A 19,420-nucleotide genomic window follows, 5' to 3' on the forward strand; every position below is an offset into this window, starting at 1 on the left:
TGAAACCCCGTCTCTACTAAAAATACAAAAAAAATAGCTGGGCATGGTGGTGCATGCCTGTAATCCCAGCTACTCGGGAGGCTGAGGCAGGAGAATTGCCTGAACCCAGGAGACGGAGGTTGTGGTGAGCCGAGATCACGCCATTGCACTCCAGCCTGGGTAACAAGAGTGAAACTCTGTCTCAGAAAAAAAAAGAAAGAAAAAGAAAAAGTGAAAACACAGCCTCAGGTAAGAAACCAGCCACCAGGGGAGCCCCAGGCTGGGAAAGCCCAGGGCAGGGCAGGGCCAGTGAGCCAGGTGAGCAGCTGGAGGGAAAGAGAAACTGATGGAGACTGAGGGATCACGGACAGGAAAGTGTGTTCCCAAGAGGATTCTGCCTGCTCTGGTTTTGTTTTTGTTTAAGACAAGGTATTACCCTGTCACCAGAGTGCAATGACATGATCACAGCTCACTGCGTCCTCAAACTCCTGGGCTCAAGCAATCCTCCTCATCTAGCCTATAAAGTGCTGGGAATATAGGCCTCAGCCACCACTCCTGGCCAATATATACATATTTTGAGACAGGGTTTCATTCGGTCACCCAGGCTGGAGTGCAGTGACTTACTGCAACCGTCTCCCAGGTTTAAGCGAGTCTCTTGCCTCAGCCTCCCAAGCAGCAGGGATTACAGGTGCATGCCACCATTAGCAGCTAAATTATATATTTTTAGTAGAGACAGCGTTTCACCAACTGACACAAGAACAGAAAACCAAACACCACATGTTCTCACTCATAAGTGGGCGTTGAACAATGAGAACACATGGCCACAGGGAAGGGAACATCACACACCGGGGCCTGTTGTGGGGTGGGGGAATTAGGGCACGGATAGTAGGGGGTGGAGGGATTAGGGAGGGATAACATTAGAAGAAATACCTAATGTAGATGACAGAGGGATGGATGCAGCAAACCACCATGGCGTGTGTATACCTATGTAACAATCCTGCACAATCTGTACATGTTCCCCAGAACTTAAAGTATAATAAAGAAAATAAAATCAAACAAAGTATATGGAAAAAAACAGAAACGATGCTGATTAATGTCTCCCAGCTGGTGAATGGATAAATGATGGAAAGCATGCAATAGAATGCTATTCAGTAATAAAAGACAGAAATCTTAAAGGTAAACGAATACAGATTCAAAGCCTACATAATGTTTAATTCCATATATGCCTTGCTGGAAAAGAAAAAACAGAGACAGAAAATATATCAGTGGTTCCTAAAGCTAGGGCAAAGAGAGAAGTTGGCAACAAAGGAATTAAAGAGACTCAGGCATGAATGAGGAGGAAAGTAATAGAATTGTTTCATATTTTATCATAGTGGTAGTTACCTGAATGTATGCATTTATCAAAAATTCCCAAAACCGTACACTAGAAAGGGTGAATCTGGCTCACGGCCTGTAATTCCAGCAGTTTGGGAGGCTGAGGCGGGTGGATCAGGAGGTCAGGAGTTTGAGGCTAGCCTGACCAACATGGTGAAACCCCGTCTCTACTAAAAATTCAAAAAATTAGCCGGGCATTGTGGTACATGCCTGTAATCCCAGCTACTCGGGGGGCTGAGGCAGAACAATCACTTGAACCTGAGAGTCAGAGGTTGTGGTGAGCCAAGATGGCACCACTGAACTCCAACCTGGGTGACAGAGTGAGACTCTATCTGAAAAAGAAAAAGACAGGGTAAATTTGACTGTAGGCTAGTTACACCTTCATCTTAAGAAAGAGAAACCTGATGTACATAAATTGCTCAGGAAAGAGTAGACTAATTTTTTCCTAATTTTCATCAAAGAAATAAACATATGACAAGAAATAAAATTCAACAAAATGATTAATACAAATTTGCCCCCTGCCCCATTTTTTACCCACCCCAATTCATAACTCATAGAGGTGAAGAGTTTTCATCTATAATGATTTTTGTTTGTATGGTGGTGAACTCTATAACTATAATTAATATAATTAATGAAATGATATTCTCTTTTGATTGAGATCATGCATATATTATATTGAAATAATAGTGAGTAAAAATATTTAAATTGTAATTTTTTATGTTTTTATGTTATATTTATTATGTTGTTTTCTTAATCTTGTCATAGACTAGGGGTTCAATGGTGTTATCCCCAAAAAATGACAACATTCTAAGCTCCAGTACATGTGAATTGACCTTATTTGTATATAGGGGTTTTGCAGATGAGTTCAGATGAAACCATTAAGGTTACCCATGTGAAATGCAGCTGTTTTCTTATAAAAAGTGGAAATTTGGTCACAGAGACAGAAATGCACACAGGAAGAAAACCACGTGAATATGAAGAAAGAGATGGGGGTGATGCCTCCACAAGCCATGGAACACCAAAGACTGCCGGGAGTCACCAGAGGCCATGGGGAAGCATGGAACAGATTGCTCCTCACAACCATTAGAAAGAACTGACCCTGCTGACACCTTGATTTTAGACTTCCTGCCTCCAGAACAGGGAGAGAATAAATCTCTGCTGTTTAAGCTGCCCAGTTTGTGGTACTTTGTTATGACAGTCCTAGCAAAGTATCTGACTTTGGTATATTACCATTAATGATTAAAATATATTTTATTTATACTATTCTTTTTTTCTCTTCTCTCCCCATCACTTAAAATTATGTAGGTTACTTGATATCAATATTGCATATCTTCTAATGGTTGCATTAAATAATATCAAAACTTTATTTGTTATTTCATAGCCTCTAGAGAGAATCACTCACTTCTTTCAAAGAATGAGCATTTTAAGGCTGACACCCTTCCTACCCATTTCTTCTCAACATCTCTTTCCAAGTCCCTCTCAACTATACTATTACTTTGAATTTTCAGATATACATTCTGTCCTAACCACAATAATAATATTTTGTTCTTTTGTTACTTTTAATTTTACTTTTATATTTTGAGGTCAAATGTCACATGTTTTATTAATTATATAGGGTATAACTGAGCACTTCTGCAATAGTCAAACTAATAGAAAATGCACTGGTAATTCTGGATGACTTTATAGAAACTTACAGATGAAATATGGCATGTAGATACTGATGGAGTTAGAAATCTATAAAATAGACCTATAATGCAGATTCCTTGATGGCACTAAATAAGATTGACCCTAGAAAAATCATTAAATAGGATATAAAAAATCATTATATAGGCATATTTTGTCTTCAAAAAGCCTCACTTTCTCCAAATTCTGTTTCATATTTTCCCAAAAATACTACACTTTATTTTCCAAGTTAAGAGCAAATCAATAAATCACTTCATGCTACCATGTAAATGATTCTTAATGGTCCTTCCAAGGCAACATTTATAAGTTTTTTAAACTTTTATTTTAAGTTCATGGGTATATGTGCAGGTTTGTTACATAGGTAAACTTGTGTCATGAGGGTTTGTGTACAGATTATTTCATCACTCAGGTATTAAGCCTAGTATACATTAGTTATTTTTCCTGATCTTCTTCCTCCTCCGACACTCTACCTTCCAACAGACCCCGGTGTGTGTTGTTCTCCTCAATGTGTCCATGTGTTCACATCATTTAGCTCCCACAAGTCATTATTATTATAATCATTATTATTAGCTCCCACAATAATCATTATGATTGGTGTGAGACGCTATCTTATTGTGATTTGATTGGCATTTCTCTAATGATCAGTGGTGTTGGGCTTATTTTTTATATAATTTTTGGCCACATGTATATCTTTTTTTTTTTTTTTAAGTACTAGGGGAGGTCCCAAGATGGCCAAATAAGAGGCAGCTCTGGGACGAAGCTCCCAGCGAGAGAGACGCAGAAGCCGAGTGGTCTCCACAATTCCAAACGAGGTACCCTGTTTATTTTGTGGGTCTGGTTGGACAGTGGCTATAAACCAAATAGGGCAAGTTGAGGCAAGGTGGGGCACTGCCCCACCCAGTTGGTGCATGCAACTGACCAGAGGACTGGGGGATCTCTCCCTTTGGGACTTCGGTTCAGATACAGCACTCCATCCAAGCCCTCTACAACCCACAGAACAGGAGATCTTCACTGGGCTGAAAAGCCTCCATGAGCTGCCTGAACAGGGCAGAAGAGCAGCTTCGGCCAGTCCAAGACTGTCAGCATAGATCTAGGTGGAAGCACTGGCTGATGCCAAGAAAGCCAAAAAGCCAGTGGGATGGAGCTACCTCTCCCCCAGAAAGAAGGGGAACTGAACACAGGGAAACAGGCCATATGGCAGGACAGGTCTCCCCCACAAAGCCTAGCAGGCTAAAAAACTCTCACTTCAGAGTTTTACACCCAGAACATCAGTTAAAGAGAGACCAGGAACGAATAAACTCAGCAGGGGGAAGGGCAGCTGCCATTGCAGAAGCTGACCTAATTTTTTTGAGCAAATATCAGATACTGGAAAAATACACAGTAGATCCACTAAAGCCATGGCAGCCCAGAAGTGCCTCTGCAGGCAGACAAAGGAAAGGCTGTCTCCCCAAGCAGCTACCTGAGATCAAACCTATATAAATTCTACAAGATTGGAAGAAACCAGCGTAAGAAGGATGAAAACATAAAAAACCAGAATGCCTCTCCCCCACCACGAGATCACAACTCCTCACCAGCAAGGGAACAAAGCAGGATGGAGAACGAATTTGATGAACTGAGAGAAGCAGGCTTCAGAAGGTGGGTATGAGTTAAAGAAACATGTTCTAACCCAATGCAAAGAAACCAAAAACCTTGAAAAAAGGTTAGACAAAATACCAACTAGAATAATCAGCTTATGAGAACATAAACGACTTGATGGAGCTGAAAAACACAGCACAAGAACTTCATGAAGCAGACACAAGTTTCAATAGCTGAATAGATCAAGCAGAAGAAAGAATGTCAGAGATTGAAGATCAACTCAATGAAATAAAACAAGAAGGCAAGAAAAGAGAAAAAAGAGTGAAAAGAAATGAAGAAAGCCTCCAAGAAATATGGGATTCTGTGAAAAGACCTAATCTACACTTGACTGGTGTACCAGAAGAAAATGGGGAGAATGAATTCAAGCTGGAAAACACTCTTCAGGATATTATCCGGGAGAACTTCCCCAGCCTAGAAAGGCAGGCCAACATTCAAATACAGGAAATACAGAGAACGCCACAATAATACTCCTCTAGAAGAGCAACCCCAAGGCACATAATCATCAGATTCACCAGGGTTGAAACAAAGGAAAAAGTACTAAGGGCAGCCAGAGAGAGAGGTCAGGTCCCCCACAAAGGGAAGCCCATCAGGCTCACAGGAGATCTCTCAGAAGAAACCCTACAAGCCAGAAGAGAGTGGGGGCCAATATTCAACATCCTTAAAGAAAAGAACTTGCAAGCCAGAATTTCATATCCAGCCAAACAAAGTGAAGGAGAAATAAAATCCTTTAAGGACAAGAAATTGCTGAGCAATTTCATCAATACCAAACCTGCCCTACAAGAGCTCCTGAAGAAAGCACTAAACACAGAAAGGAAAAACCAGCTCCAGCCACTGCAAAAAAGAACCAAATGGTAAAGACCAACAACACGATGAAGAAAGTATGCCAACGAAAGGGCAAAACAACCAACCAGTAACAAAATGGCAGGATCAAATTCACACATAGATATTAACATTAATTGTAAACAAACTAAATGCCCCAATCAAAGACACAGACTGACAAATTGGATAAAAAGACATGGATGTGCTGTATTCAGGAGACCCATCTTGTGCAAAGATACACATAGACTCAAAATAAAGAGATGGAAGAAGATTTATCAAGCAAATGGAGAGGAAAAAAAAAAGCAGGGGTGGCAATCCTAGTCTCTGATAAAATGGACTTTAAACCAACAAAAATCAAAAGAGACAAAGAAGGGCATTACATAATGGTGAAAGGATTAATACAAGAAGAGCTAACTATTCTAAATATAATGTACCCAATACAGGAGCATCCAGATACATAAAGCAAGTCCTTAACAACCTACAAAGAGACTTAGACTCCCACACAATAATAGTGGGAGACTTTAACACTCCACCGTCAATGTTAGATCAATGAGACAGAAAATCAACAAAGAAATCCAGGACTTGAACACAGATCTGGACCAAGCAAACTTAATAGACATTTACAGAACTCTCCACCCCAAATCCACAGAATATACATTCTTCTCAGCACCACATCGCACTTACTCTAAAATTGACCACATAATTGGTTGCAAATCACTCCTCGGCAAATGCAAAAGAATGGAAATCGTAACAAACAGTCTCTCACACCACAGTGCAACCAAATTAGAACTCAGGATTAAGAAACTCACTTAAAACTGCACAACTTCATGGAAAATGAACAATTGGCTCCTGAATGTATACTGCATAAACAATGAAAGTATCTCAAAATAATAAAAGCTATTTATGACAAACCCACAGTCAATGTCATACTGAATGGGCAAAAACTGAAAGCATTCCCTTTGAAATCTGGCACAAGAAAAGGATGCCCTCTCTCACCATTCCTATTCAGTATAGTATTGGAAGTTCTAGCCAGAGCAATCAGGCAAGAAAAAGAAATAAAGGGTATTCAATTAGGAAAAGAGGAAGTCAAATTGTCTCTATTTGCAGATGACATGATTGTATATTTAGAAGAGCCCATCATCTCAGCCCAAAATCTCCTGAAACTGATAAGCAACTTCAGAAAAGTGCCAGGATAAAAAATCAATGTGCAAAAACCACAAGCATTTCTATACACCAATAACAGACAGACAGCCAAATCAAAAGTGAACTCCCATTTACAATTGCTACAAAGAGAGTAAAATATCTAGGAATACAACTAACAAAGGATGTAAAGGACCTCTTCAAGGAGAACTACAAACTACTGCTCAAGGAAATAACAGAGGACACACACAGATGGAAAAACATTCCATGCTCATGGTTGGGAAGTATCAATATCATGAAAATAGCCACACTGCCCAAAATAATTTATAGATTCAATGTCATCCCCATCAAACTACCAATGACTTTCTTCACAGAACTCTAAAAACCACTTCAAACTTCATATGGAACCAAAAGAGAGCCCACATAGCCAAAACAATCCTAAGCAAAAAGAACAAAGCTGGAGGCATCATGCTGCCTGATTTCAAACTATACTACAAGGCCACAGTAATCAAAACAGCATGGTACTGGTACCAAAACAGAGACATAGACCAAAGGAACAGAACAGAGTCCTCAGAAGCAACACCACACATCTACAATCACCTGATCTTTGACAAACCTGACAAAAACAAGCAATGGGGAAAGGATTCCCTGTTCAATAAATGATGTTGGGAAAACTGGCTAGCCATGTGCAGAAAGCAGAAACTGGACCCCTTTCTGACATGCTACACTAAAATTAACTCCAGATGGATTAAAAATCTAAACCTAACACCTAATCTAAGACCTAACACCATAAAAACCCTAGAAGAAAACAGGAAAAACCATTCAGGACATAGGCACAGGCAAGGACTTCATGGCTAAAACACCAAAAGCAATGGCAACAAAAGCCAAAATAGATAAACGGGATCTAATTAAACTCCAGAGCTTCTGTACATCAAAAGAAATAATCAGCAGAGTGAACCGGCAACCAACAGAATGGGAAAAAAATTTTGGAATCTACCCATCTGACGAAGGGCTAATATCCAGAATCTACAAAGAACTAAAACATATTTACAAGAAAAAAAAAAAAACCCGTTCAAAAGTGGGCAAAGGATATGAACAGACACTTTTCAAAATAAGACCTACCTGAGGCCAAAAAACATATGAAAACATGCTCATCACCACTGGTCATTAGAGAAATACAAGTCAAAATCATATTGCGATGCCATCTCATGCCAGTTAGAATGATGATTATTAAAAAATCTGGAGACAATAGATGCTGGAGAGGATGTGGAGAAATAGGAACACTTTTACACTGTTGGTGGGAATGTAAATTAGTTCAGCCATTGTGGAAGACAGTGTGGCGATTGCTCAAGGACCTAGAAATAGAAATACCATTCGACCCAGCAATCCCATTACTGGGTATATACCCAAAGAATTATAAGTTGTTCTATTATAAAGACACATGCAGCACTGTTTACAATAGCAAAGACTTGGAACCAACCCAAATGTCCATCAACAATAAAGAAAATTGGCACAAGCGCGCACACCTGGGGCCGAGCAAGGATTGGACATACTGTGGGGCTGAGATTTGGGTTGATGGGATTCGAGGTCGAGGGGCCAGTACGTGGGACCGGTGAGGACTGGCTCCACTGAGATCGAGAGATGCAGCATCCTAGGTAGACAGCCGCAATATGCATTGAAGACAAACTATTATAAAGATGTCATGGGTATGCAGCAGGAGTCTCAGTAATCAAGCCAATGGCCTTTGTTAGGAAGAGAAGGGGCTCAACAGAGTGATGGACTGATCCAGATGGCTCCTGGGGATGAATGTGGGTGGGTGGCTTCTGCCAGCATGAATGCTTGGAGAAATGTCCTTTCCTTAAACAGAAAATATCTTATAGTTAGAGTACATAGGGCATGATGGGGATTTATTAGTCTGGTAGATAAAATGAAAAACCACTCAGGTAAGAACACTCACTCATGGCAGTTTTTAAGCATGAAAATCGTTTTCTGAAAGTATCATCACTTTTTAAAAAAGGCTGCTAATTGGATTTTGGTAGTTCTTACATCAAGAAAACTTGAATTGTTTGGGGGACAGTGGGCTCAAAAGAGCATATGTCTTTCACATTCACATTCAGAACCCAGCAACCTGGAGTCCAGTTTTCAGTATTTTAACTACCTCAATAATGCTATGAACGTAAGATACTGGGATAGAGATCCCAACCGGAAACAACAACCAGTGCCTGTGGTAACTTAATGTCTGTCAAATACTTTTATTGATTGGTTTATATGCCATTCTTGTTATAGAAGAATATGCCTTTTAAAAAAGTTTATTAATAACACTTTCCCAATTTATATTTTAAAAAGCTAAAGAACACTGGATTAATAATCTTTTTTGGGGGTAGAATAAAATAATTGATTACTACTGCTGCATACCTGGGGTGGGATGGGATGGTTAGAAAACCAGAACTATTAAATAATAAGAAGAAAAAGAAGAAGAACAAGAAGAAAAAAAAGATGAGAGAGAGATCCAAGATGGCTGGTCGCTGACAGCTCGGGATTATAGCTCCCAGTGAAAGCACAGAGAACAAGAGGACACCACACTTTCAGACAAATTTTTGTCACTCACGGACCAGAAGATTCCCAGTGGAGGAGCCCCACAGGTCGCCAGCACAACTCTTGTGGCCAGCGCAGCGGTTTTGCTGGCACCTCAGCGTGGCAGCTCTTGGTGCAGAGTAAATGGGACTGGTTCCCATTCTGACCGACGTTTGGAGCTCCAGAAGGCAGAGTCACCTATTATGGACTCAAGAAGGAAGCCAGACCAGAGATTCCCAGGCAGAAGAGCACCATCAGTCTTAATGTCACTGTTTTGGCCCGCGCAGTGGGTTGCTCAGATTCCAGCGCTGGGAATCAATAAATTGGACGTCCACTCAGAAACCTAATTAGAAAGGCGGTAATTGTAAAGATGACAGATGGATAAATTTATAACGAAAGGAAGAAACCAGCCTAAAAAGGCTGAGAATACCCAAAATCAGAATGCCTCTCCCTCTACAGGGGATTACAGTTCCTCATCAGCAACGGAACAAGGCCTGATGGAGAAAGAGTGTGTTCCATTAACAGAAGTAGGCTTCAGAAGGTGGATGATAAGAAACTTCTGGGAGTTAAAAGAACATGTTCTAACCCAATGTAAAGAAACTAAGAACTTTGAAAAAAGGTTTGATGAAATGCTAACAAGAATAGACAATATAGAGAGGAATATAAATGAACGAATGGAGTTGAAAAACACAACACGAGAACTTAGCAAAATATGCACAAGTTTAAATAGCTGAATCGATCAAGCAGAAGAAAGGATATCAGAGGTCGAAGACCAACTTAATGAAGTAAAACGAGAAGACAAGGATAGAGAAAAAAGGATAAAAAGGAATGAACAAAGTCTCCAAGAAATATAGGACTATGTGAAAAGACCTAATTTATGTTTGATAGGTGTACCTGAATGTGACAGAATGAATCCAAGCTGGAAAATACTCTTCAGGATATTATTCAGGAAAACCTTGCCCAACTTAGCAAAGCAGGACAATATTCAACCCCAGGTAATACAGAAAACACCACAAAGATATTCCTCAAGAAGAGCAACCCCAAGGCACGTAATCATTAGATTCACCAGGGTTGAAATGAAGGAGAAAATACTAAGGGCAGCCAGAGAGAAAGGTCAGGTTACCCACAAAGGCAAGCCTACAGCCTTACAGCAGATCTCTCAGCAGAAACTCTACAAGCCAGAAAAGAGTGGGGGCCAATATTCAACATCCTCAAAGAACAGAACCTTCATCCCAGAATTTCATATCCAGCCAAACTAAGCTTTACAATCAAAGGAAAAAATAAAATCTTTTATGAACAAGCAAGTACTCAGAGATTTTATTACCACCAGGCCTGCTTTACAAGAGCTTCTGAAAGAAGCATTACACATAGAAGGGAACAACCAGTATTAGCCTTTCTAAAAACATACCAAGAAGTAAAGAGCATCAACATAAAGAAGAATTTACATAAACGAATGAACAAAACAGCCAGGTAACATCAAATGGCAGTAATCCTAAATTTAAATAGACTAAATCCCCCAATCAAAAGATACAGCCAAAACCCAATGGTACGCTACATCCAGACCCATTTCACATGCAAGGATACACAAAGACTCAAAACAAAGGGATGGAGAAACATTTACCAACCAAATGGAGAGCAAAAATAAATAAATAAAAATAGCAGAAGTTGCAATTCTTGCATCTGATAAAATAGATCTTAAAACAACAAAGATATAGTGGTAAAAGGATCAATGCAACAATAAGAGATAATGATCCTAACACCCAGATACATAAGACCTATAAAGAGACTTAGACTCCCACACAATAATAGTGGGAGACTTCAACATCAATATTAGATAGATCAACAAGACAGAAAATTAATAAGGATATGCAGGACTTGAACTCAGATCTGGAACAAGTAAACTTAATAAACATTTATAGAGCTCTCCACTTTAAATACACAAAATATACATTCTTGTCAGTACCACATCACACCTACTCATAGGTTTAAATGAAATATTGATCAGCCATTATTAAGCACAATTATTGGGAGGAAAGAGGTTTTCAATACCCATTTTTAGACTAAAGCAACATTCCCATTCTCTCTCCCTTTTTTCTTTCTCTTTTTTCCTCTCCTTCACTCCTTTTCTTTCTTTCCTTCTCTCCTTGCTTAAAAAATAAAAATAAAATTAAATTAAAAAAAGACAGCCACATGCCCAGACACTAGTCCCACGGGGTTAAGAACAAAAAGATGCACCTGGATTTTCCCTGGAGCCCTCTGCGTGGTTGAGCTTCAGTGGAATTTTAGGGCTCTTAGCTGCCAGCCGCGCTTGCCTGATAGCAACAGAAACCAGTCCCGCTTGCCTCCGTGCCACAAAAAAAGCCGCACCCAAGATCACCTGACACCTGTCCTGTCAAGGGTCCATGATGCTAGGCCCTGAAGGGGGTGAGGGCTTTGTGGTCAAGCTCCGTGGCCTTCCCTGGTCCTGCTCTGTTGAGGACATGCAGACCTTTCTCTCTGACTGCACGATTCACAATGGGGCCACAGGTGTCCATTTCATCTACACTAGAGAGGGCAGGCAGAGTGGTGAGGCTTTTGTTGAACTTGGATTAGAAGATGATGTAAAACTGGCTTTGAAAAAAGACAGGGAAAGCATGGGCCACTGGTACCTTGAGGTGTTCAAGTCCCACAGAACGGAGATGGATTGGGTGTTGAAGCACAGTGGTCCCAACAGTGCCGACAGCACCAACAATGGCTTCACGCGGCTTCGAGGACTCCCATTTGGAGTCACAAAGGAAGAAATTGTTCAGTTCTTCTCAGGGTTGGAAATTGTGCCAAATGGGATCACATTGCCTGTGGACCCCGAGGGCAAGATTACAGGGGAAGCATTTGTGCCATTTGCCTCCCAGGAGTTAGCTGAGAAAGCTCTAGGGAAGCACAAGGAGAGGATAGGGCACAGGGACATCGAGGTGTTTAAGACCAGCCAGGAGGAAGTTAGGTCATACTAAGATCCCCCTCTGAAGTTCATGTCCGTGCAGCGACCAAGGCCCTATGACCGGCCCGGGACTGCCAGGAGGTATTTTGGCATTGTGAAGCAGGCAGGCCTGGAGAGGATGCGGCCGGGTGCCTAGAGTGCAGGCTATGGGGGCTATGAGGAGTACAATGGCCTCAGCGATGGTTATGGCTTCACCACCAACCTGATCGGGAGAGAATCAGTTACTGTCTCTCCGGAATGTAGGACCACAGATACGGCGACAGTGAGTTCACAATGCAGAGCACCACAGGCCACTGTGTCCACATGAAGGGTCTGCCATACAAAGAGACCGAGAACGACATTTACAACTTCTTCTCTCCTCTCAATCCTGTGAGAGTCCATATTGAGATCGGCCCAGATGGAAGACTGATGGGCAAAGCAGATGTTGAGTTTGCTCCTCATGAAGAAGCTGTTGCAGCCATGTTCAAAGACAGGGCCAACATGCAACTCAGATACATAGAACTCTTCTTGAATTCAACAACAGGGGCCAGCAATGGGGCATATAGCAGCCAGGTGATGCAAGGCATCGGGGTGTCTGTTGCCCAGGCCACTTATAGTGGCCTGGAGAGCCAGTCAGTGAGTGGCTGTTTTGGGGCTGGCTACAGTGGGCAGAACAGCATGGGTGGATATGACTAGTTTTGTTAGGAACGTTTGAGTTATTTCTTTTTGTTTCTTGAGACGGAGTTTCGCTCTCGTTACCCAGACTATAGTGCAATGGCATGATCTCAGCTCACCGCAACCTCCGCCTTCTGGGTTCAAGCAATTTTCCTGCCTCAGCCTCCTGAGTAGCTGGGATTACAGGCACGCGCCACCACACCCAGCTAATTTTTGTATTTTTAGTAGAGATGGGGTTTCACCTCATTGACCAGGATGGTCTCGATCTGTTGACCTCGTGATCCACCTGCCTCGGCCTCCCAGAGTGCTGGGATTATAGGCATGAGCCACCACGCCCGGCCCACATTTGAGTTATTTCAGTCAAATTTTACACAGGCGGCCAACAAGCAGTTAAGAGCAGTTATAATAGAGGAAGCTGTGGGACCCATTTTGCACCATGAGTTTGTGAAATCTGGATTAAAAACAATTACCTCTTCAGTGTTTCTCATGCAAATTTTCTTCTAGCATGTGATCATAAGAAACCTAAAACTATTTTCAGCTTTTCTCAATTAGCATTTTGGTGGTATGCTTCAGAGTGATGTCATCTGAGCTTAAGTGGTTGAAGTATGTTAAATGTGGACCTTTGACACCACATCACTGAACACACTGGAAAAAAAGTGCTTTTTTGGAAAACTCAAAGGTGCTAGCTCCCTGATTCAAAGAAACATTTCTCATGTTTGTTCATTCTAGTTTATATTTTCATTTAAAATCCTTTAGGCTAAGTTTAAGCTTTTTAAAAGTTACTTTTGAGAATTGAGACACAATACTAATACTGTAGGAATTGGTGAGGACTTGACTTAAAACTTTCTTTGTACTGTGAATTCCTTTTGGGTGTATTTTGCTAAGTAAAACTTGTTAAATTTTTTCTCAACTAAATTTTTTTCTTAAAATAAAGACTTTTTCACAATAAAAAAAAAGGAAAGAAAATGTCGCACATATACACCATGGAATACTATGCAGCCATAAACAACGATGAGTTCATGTCCTTCATAGGGACATGTATGAATCTGGAAACCATCATTCTCAGCAAAGTGACACAAGAACAGAGGACCAAACACCACATGTTCTCACTCATAGGTAGATGTTGAACAATGAGAATATGTGGACACAGGGAGGGGAGTATCACACACTGTGGTCAGCTGGGGGGGCTAGGGGAGGGACCACAGGGAGTGGGGAGGGTGGGAGGGATAACGTGGGGAGAAATACCAGATATAGGTGTTGGGGAGATGAAGGTAGTAAACCACCTTGCCATCTGTGTACCTCTGCAACTATCCTGCATGATCTGCGCATGTAACCGAGAACCTAAAGTACAATAAAAATAAATAAATAAATAAATAAATAAATAATAAGTGTCTGTTCATGTCTTTTTTCCACTTTTGATGGTATTGTTTGTTTTTCTTGTAGATTTAAGATTCTTAAAGATGCGGGATATTAGACCTTTGTCAGACACAGACTTTGCAAAATTTTTCTCCCATTCTATGGGTTGTCTGTTCACTCTGTTGACAGTTTCTTTTGCTGTGTAGAAGTCTTCATTTTCATTAGATCCCATTTGTCAGTTTTTGCTTTTGTCGCAATTGCTTTTGGTGTCTTCGTCATTAAATTTTTGCCCAGGCCTATGTCTTAAATGATCTTGGTGTGTTCTTCCAGCATTTTCATCATTTTGGGTTTTACATTTACGCCTTTAATCCAGCTTGAGTTCATTTTTGTATATAGTGTAAAGAAGAGGTCCAGTTTCAATCTTCTGTATATGGCTAACCAGTTATCCCAGCAACATTGGTTAAATAGGGAATCCTTTCCCCATTGCTTGTTTTTGTCAGGTTTGTCAACGATCAGATAGTTGTAGGTGGGCAGTGGTATTTCCGGGCTCTCTATTCTGTTCCATTGATCTACATGTCTGTTTTTGTCCCAGTATCATGCTATTTTGGCTATTGTAGCCCAGTGGTGTAATTTGAAGTTGGGTAGCTTGATGCCTCCAGTTTTGTTCTTTTTGCTTTGGATTGCCTTGTCTCTTTGGGATCCTTTTTTGTTCCATATAAATTTTAAAACAGTTTTTGCTAGTTCTGTGAAGAATATCAATGGTAGTTTAATAGGCACAGCATTGAATCCATAAATTGCTTTGGGCAATCTTGCCATTTTAATGAAATTGACTCTCCCTACTCATGAGCATGGAATGTTTTTCCATTTGTTTATGTCGTCTCTGATTTCTAACCGCAGTGTTTTGTAGTTCTCCTTGTAGAGATCTTTCACCTCCCTCCCTGGTTTACTGTATTCCTCAGTATTTTATTCTTTTTGAGGCAATTGTGAATGGGAGTTCGTTCCGGATTTGCCTCTCAGCTTGACTGTTGTTGCTGTACAGGTATGCTAGTGACTTTTGCACATCAGCTTTGTATCCCGAGACTGCTGAAGTTATCTAACAGCTTAAGGAGCTTTTGGGCAGCGATGATGAGATTTTCTGGATAGAAGATACGTTGTCAGCAAACAGGGATAGTTTGACTTCCTCTCTTCCTATTTGGATGCCCTTTATTTCTTTCTCTTCCCTAATTCCTCTGGCCAGAACTTCTAATATTATGTTGAATAGGAAAATGTTAATTATATATTCAGGAGATACATGTGCAGGTTTATTACAAGGGTATATTTCATGATGTTTGGCTTCTACTGTTCCCATCACCCAAGAAGTGAGCCCAGTACCCAATAGGATGTGTTTCAGCCCTTGCACTCCTCCCTTCCTTGGTCCTTTTGGAGTCCCTGCTGTCTATTGTTCCTGCCTTTATGTCTGTGTGTACCCAAGATTTAGCTCACTTATAAGTGAAAATGTGCAATATTTGGTTTTCTGTTTCTCCATCAATTTACTTAGGTTAATGGCCTCCAGCTGCATCCACATTGCTGCAAAGGACATGATTTCATATGTTTTATGGTTGTATAGTATTTCATGGTGTAAATGTACCACAGTTTCTTTATCCAGTTCACCATTGATGGGCACTTAGCTTGATTCTGTGCCTTTACTATTGTGAATAGTGCTCTGATAAACATATGAGTGCAGGTGTCACATTTTTGCGCTTCGTCTACAATTTATTCTAAAAATGAAAACCTGACAACAGCCTTCTCACTATGATTATATTAATATTGCTTACTGTAAGATCATGCAGTTGCTGAGTTCAGTGTCACAGCTCCTGTGCTATTTAAAGGAAAATAAACCCAGCGTCAACATTAAATGGCCCCTTTCATCTATAATTTGTTTGCCTCCTCTCCCTGTTAATCTTCTTCCTTCACCCTTTCTGTGAAAATTCAGTTCATCAAATGTTTCACTTCCTGGGTTAAATCTCTGCATCAGTTAACAATTCCCATGCTTTCCAAATCTTGACATTTTCTCCTACATTCTGGGATATTTTCTTAACTTCATCTTCCAACTTCTTCTTTTATTATTATTTTTTAAGAGAGAATATTTCTCTGCCACCCAGGCTGGAATGTAGTGGTGCAATCTTAGCTCACTTAGCTCACTGCAACCTCCACCACCTGGGCCTCCACCACCTAGGCTCAAGCAATTCTCATGCTTCAGCCCCCAAATCACTTGGGTTACAGGAGTGCCCTGTTAATTTGTGTATTTTTAGTAGATGCAGGGTTTCACCATGTTGGCCAGGATCGTTTCGAACTCCTGGCCTCAAGTGATCTGCCTGCCTCGACATTCCAAAGTGCTGGATTACAGAGGTGAGCCAACCAGGCCCAGCCCCAACTTCTTTATTGATTCTTTTTTTTATATGTATTCATGACTATACTTTTAATTTCCAAGAGTTCTTTTTTTGTTATCTGATGCTTCCTTTATTGGCACCTGTATTGTTGTTTTATGGATGTAAGACTTTCATTTATCTGAGAGTTTTTGCTTTGCTTTATTCTGTTTTAACTTCTCCGGTCTCTCAATTATCTCCTTCTTCCAGGATAAGGTTCTCAGCTTGCTTATCATTGTCCTTTTCATGTTACTGTTTTCCCTCACATCACTGATGGTCCTTGTTTATAGGCTGGTGGTCGATGGCCCTTGGTTGACCATTCATAGTTAAGTATGAGAGAACTGAAAGGCTAACAAATGCTTATGTACATGAGTAGTCTTCTTTTCAGGGTGGAAAGGCATCATTTTATAATAGGAAGATGAAGAAGAGGACATTAAACTGTCCTCTCCCATTTGAGAATGAAGAACCAGCATCCGTTATACTTGCCTAAACGTTTTCAGACATTTGCTTCAAAATGTTTAAACAAGAATATTCTGAGTTTTTTCCTATAGGGAAATTCCTGTCTGTCCCATGATATGATAATAATATATAATATATGGTTATCAATTACTTTTCTTGTTAGCATACCTCAAAAAGAACTTTGAAATTTTAGATGACTTCTGATCGACATACAAAATTTTCTATCATAAGTTTGCTAAAAATGTGATTTCTAGCATGCTATATTAAAATTTTTAAATAATCCTGTTATGTAACACTTATCACTCATATAAATGTATCCAGTGGAATATAAACACAATGGTATTTTATACCTTCTATTATTCTTTTTCAAAATACATGAACTAGCTATTTTTATTGTTGTCAGTTTCATAATACTCCTTTTTTGACTTAGGTTTCCATTTCACTTCCCTTACAGAAATTTATTACTTTATTTTAAGGTGTTATATATTTGTGCTTGAATAAATACATATTTTGTTGAACACCCTTTATTATATCTGCAACAAAAATATTTACATAAGCCAGCTGTGGTGGCTCATGTCTATAATCCAGCACTTTCGGAAACTGAGGCAGGTGGATCATGAGGTCAGGAGATTCAGACTATCCTGGCCAACATGGTGAAACCCCGTCTCTACTAAAAATACAAAAAATTAGCTGGGTGTGGTTGTGTATTTCTGTAGTTCCAGCTACTCAGGAGGGAGCCTGAGCCAGGATAATCGCTTGAACCCAGGAGATAGAGGTTGCAGTGAGCTGAGATCATGCCACTCCACTCCAGCCTGGCGACACAGCGAGACTTCCCTCTTAAAAAACATTATATAAATTAAAATTATAATTTTTTCTATATTTCATATGCCTATAATGCACTATTAAATTTTTTCTTCTCAATTCAATTATATTTCATTTTTTTAATTGCATTTTAGGTTTTGAGGTACATGTGCAGAACATGTAAGGTAGTTGCATAGGTACACACATGGCAGTGTGTTTTGCTGCCTTCCGCCCCTTCACCCACATTTGGCATTTCTCCCCATGCTATCCCTCCCCAGGTCCCCCCCCCACACTGTCCCTTCCCTATTCCCCCCAATAGACCCCAGTGTGTACTACACCCTTCCCTGTGTCCATGTGTTCTCATTGTTCATCAACGCCTATGAGTGAGAATATGCGGTGTTTCATTTTCTGTTCTTGTGTCAGTTTGCTGAGAATGATGTTCTCCAGATTCATCCATGTCCCTACAAAGGACACGAACTCATCATTTTTGATTGCTGCATAATACTCCATGGTGTATATGTGCCACATTTTCCCAGTCCAGTCTATCATCGATGGGCATTTGGGTTGGTTCCAGGTCTTTGCTATTGTAAACAGTGCTGCAATGAACATTTGTGTGCATGTGTCCTTATACTAGAATGATTTATAGCACTTTGGATATATACCCAGTAATGGGATTGCTGGGTCAAATGGAATTTCTATTTCTAGGTCCTTGAGGAATCGCCACACTGTCTTACAAAATGGTTGAACTAATTTACACTCTCACCAGCAGTGTAAAAGTGTTCCTATTTCTCCACATTCTCTCCAGCAACTGTTGTCTCCAGATTTTTTAATGATTGCCATTCTAACTGGCGTGAGATGATATCTCAATGTGGTTTTGATTTGCATCTCTCTAATGACCAGTGATGATGAGCATTTTTTCATATGTTTGTTGGCCTCATGTATGTCTTCTTTTGTAAAGTGTCTGTTCATATCCTTTGCCCAATTTGGATGGGCTTGTTTGTTTTTTCCTTGTAAATCTGTTTGAGTTCTTTGTAAATTCTGGATATCAGCCCTTTGTCAGATGGGTAAACTGCAAAATTTTTTTCCCATTCTGTTGGTTGCCGATTCACTCTAGTGACTGTTTCTTTTGCCGTGCAGAAGCTGTGGAGTTTGATTAGGTCCCATTTGTCTATTTTGGCTTTTGTTGCCAATGCTTTTGGTGTTTTGTTCATGAAGTCCTTGCCTAGTCCTATGTCCTGAATGGTTTTGCCTAGATTTTCTTCTAGGATTTTTATGGTGCCAGGTCTTATGTTTAAGTCTTTAATCCATCTGGAGTTAATTTTAGTATGAGGTGTCAGGAAGGGGTCCAGTTTCTGCTTTCTGCACATGGCTAGCCAGTTTTCCCAACACCATTTATTAAACAGGGAGTCCTTTCCCCATTGCTTGTTTTTGTCAGGTTTATCAAAGATTGTATGGTTGTAGATATATTGTGTTGCCTCCAACGCCTCTGTTTTGTTCCATTGGTCTATATCTCTGTTTTGGTACCAGTACCATGCTGTTTTGATTACTGTAGCCTTGTAGTATAGTT

The 19,420-nt window shown here is 40.3% G+C and overlaps 1 pseudogene; it reads left to right on the top strand.

The window, feature by feature from the left end:
* Window positions 1-11,606: 11,606 nt before the first annotated feature.
* LOC100398971 (heterogeneous nuclear ribonucleoprotein F-like) lies at window positions 11,607-12,857 on the top strand (annotated as a pseudogene).
* The last annotated feature ends 6,563 nt before the right edge of the window (window positions 12,858-19,420 follow it).

The sequence above is a fragment of the Callithrix jacchus genome, chromosome 9 (assembly GCF_049354715.1).
Source record: "Callithrix jacchus isolate 240 chromosome 9, calJac240_pri, whole genome shotgun sequence".
Lineage (NCBI taxonomy): Eukaryota > Metazoa > Chordata > Mammalia > Primates > Cebidae > Callithrix > Callithrix jacchus.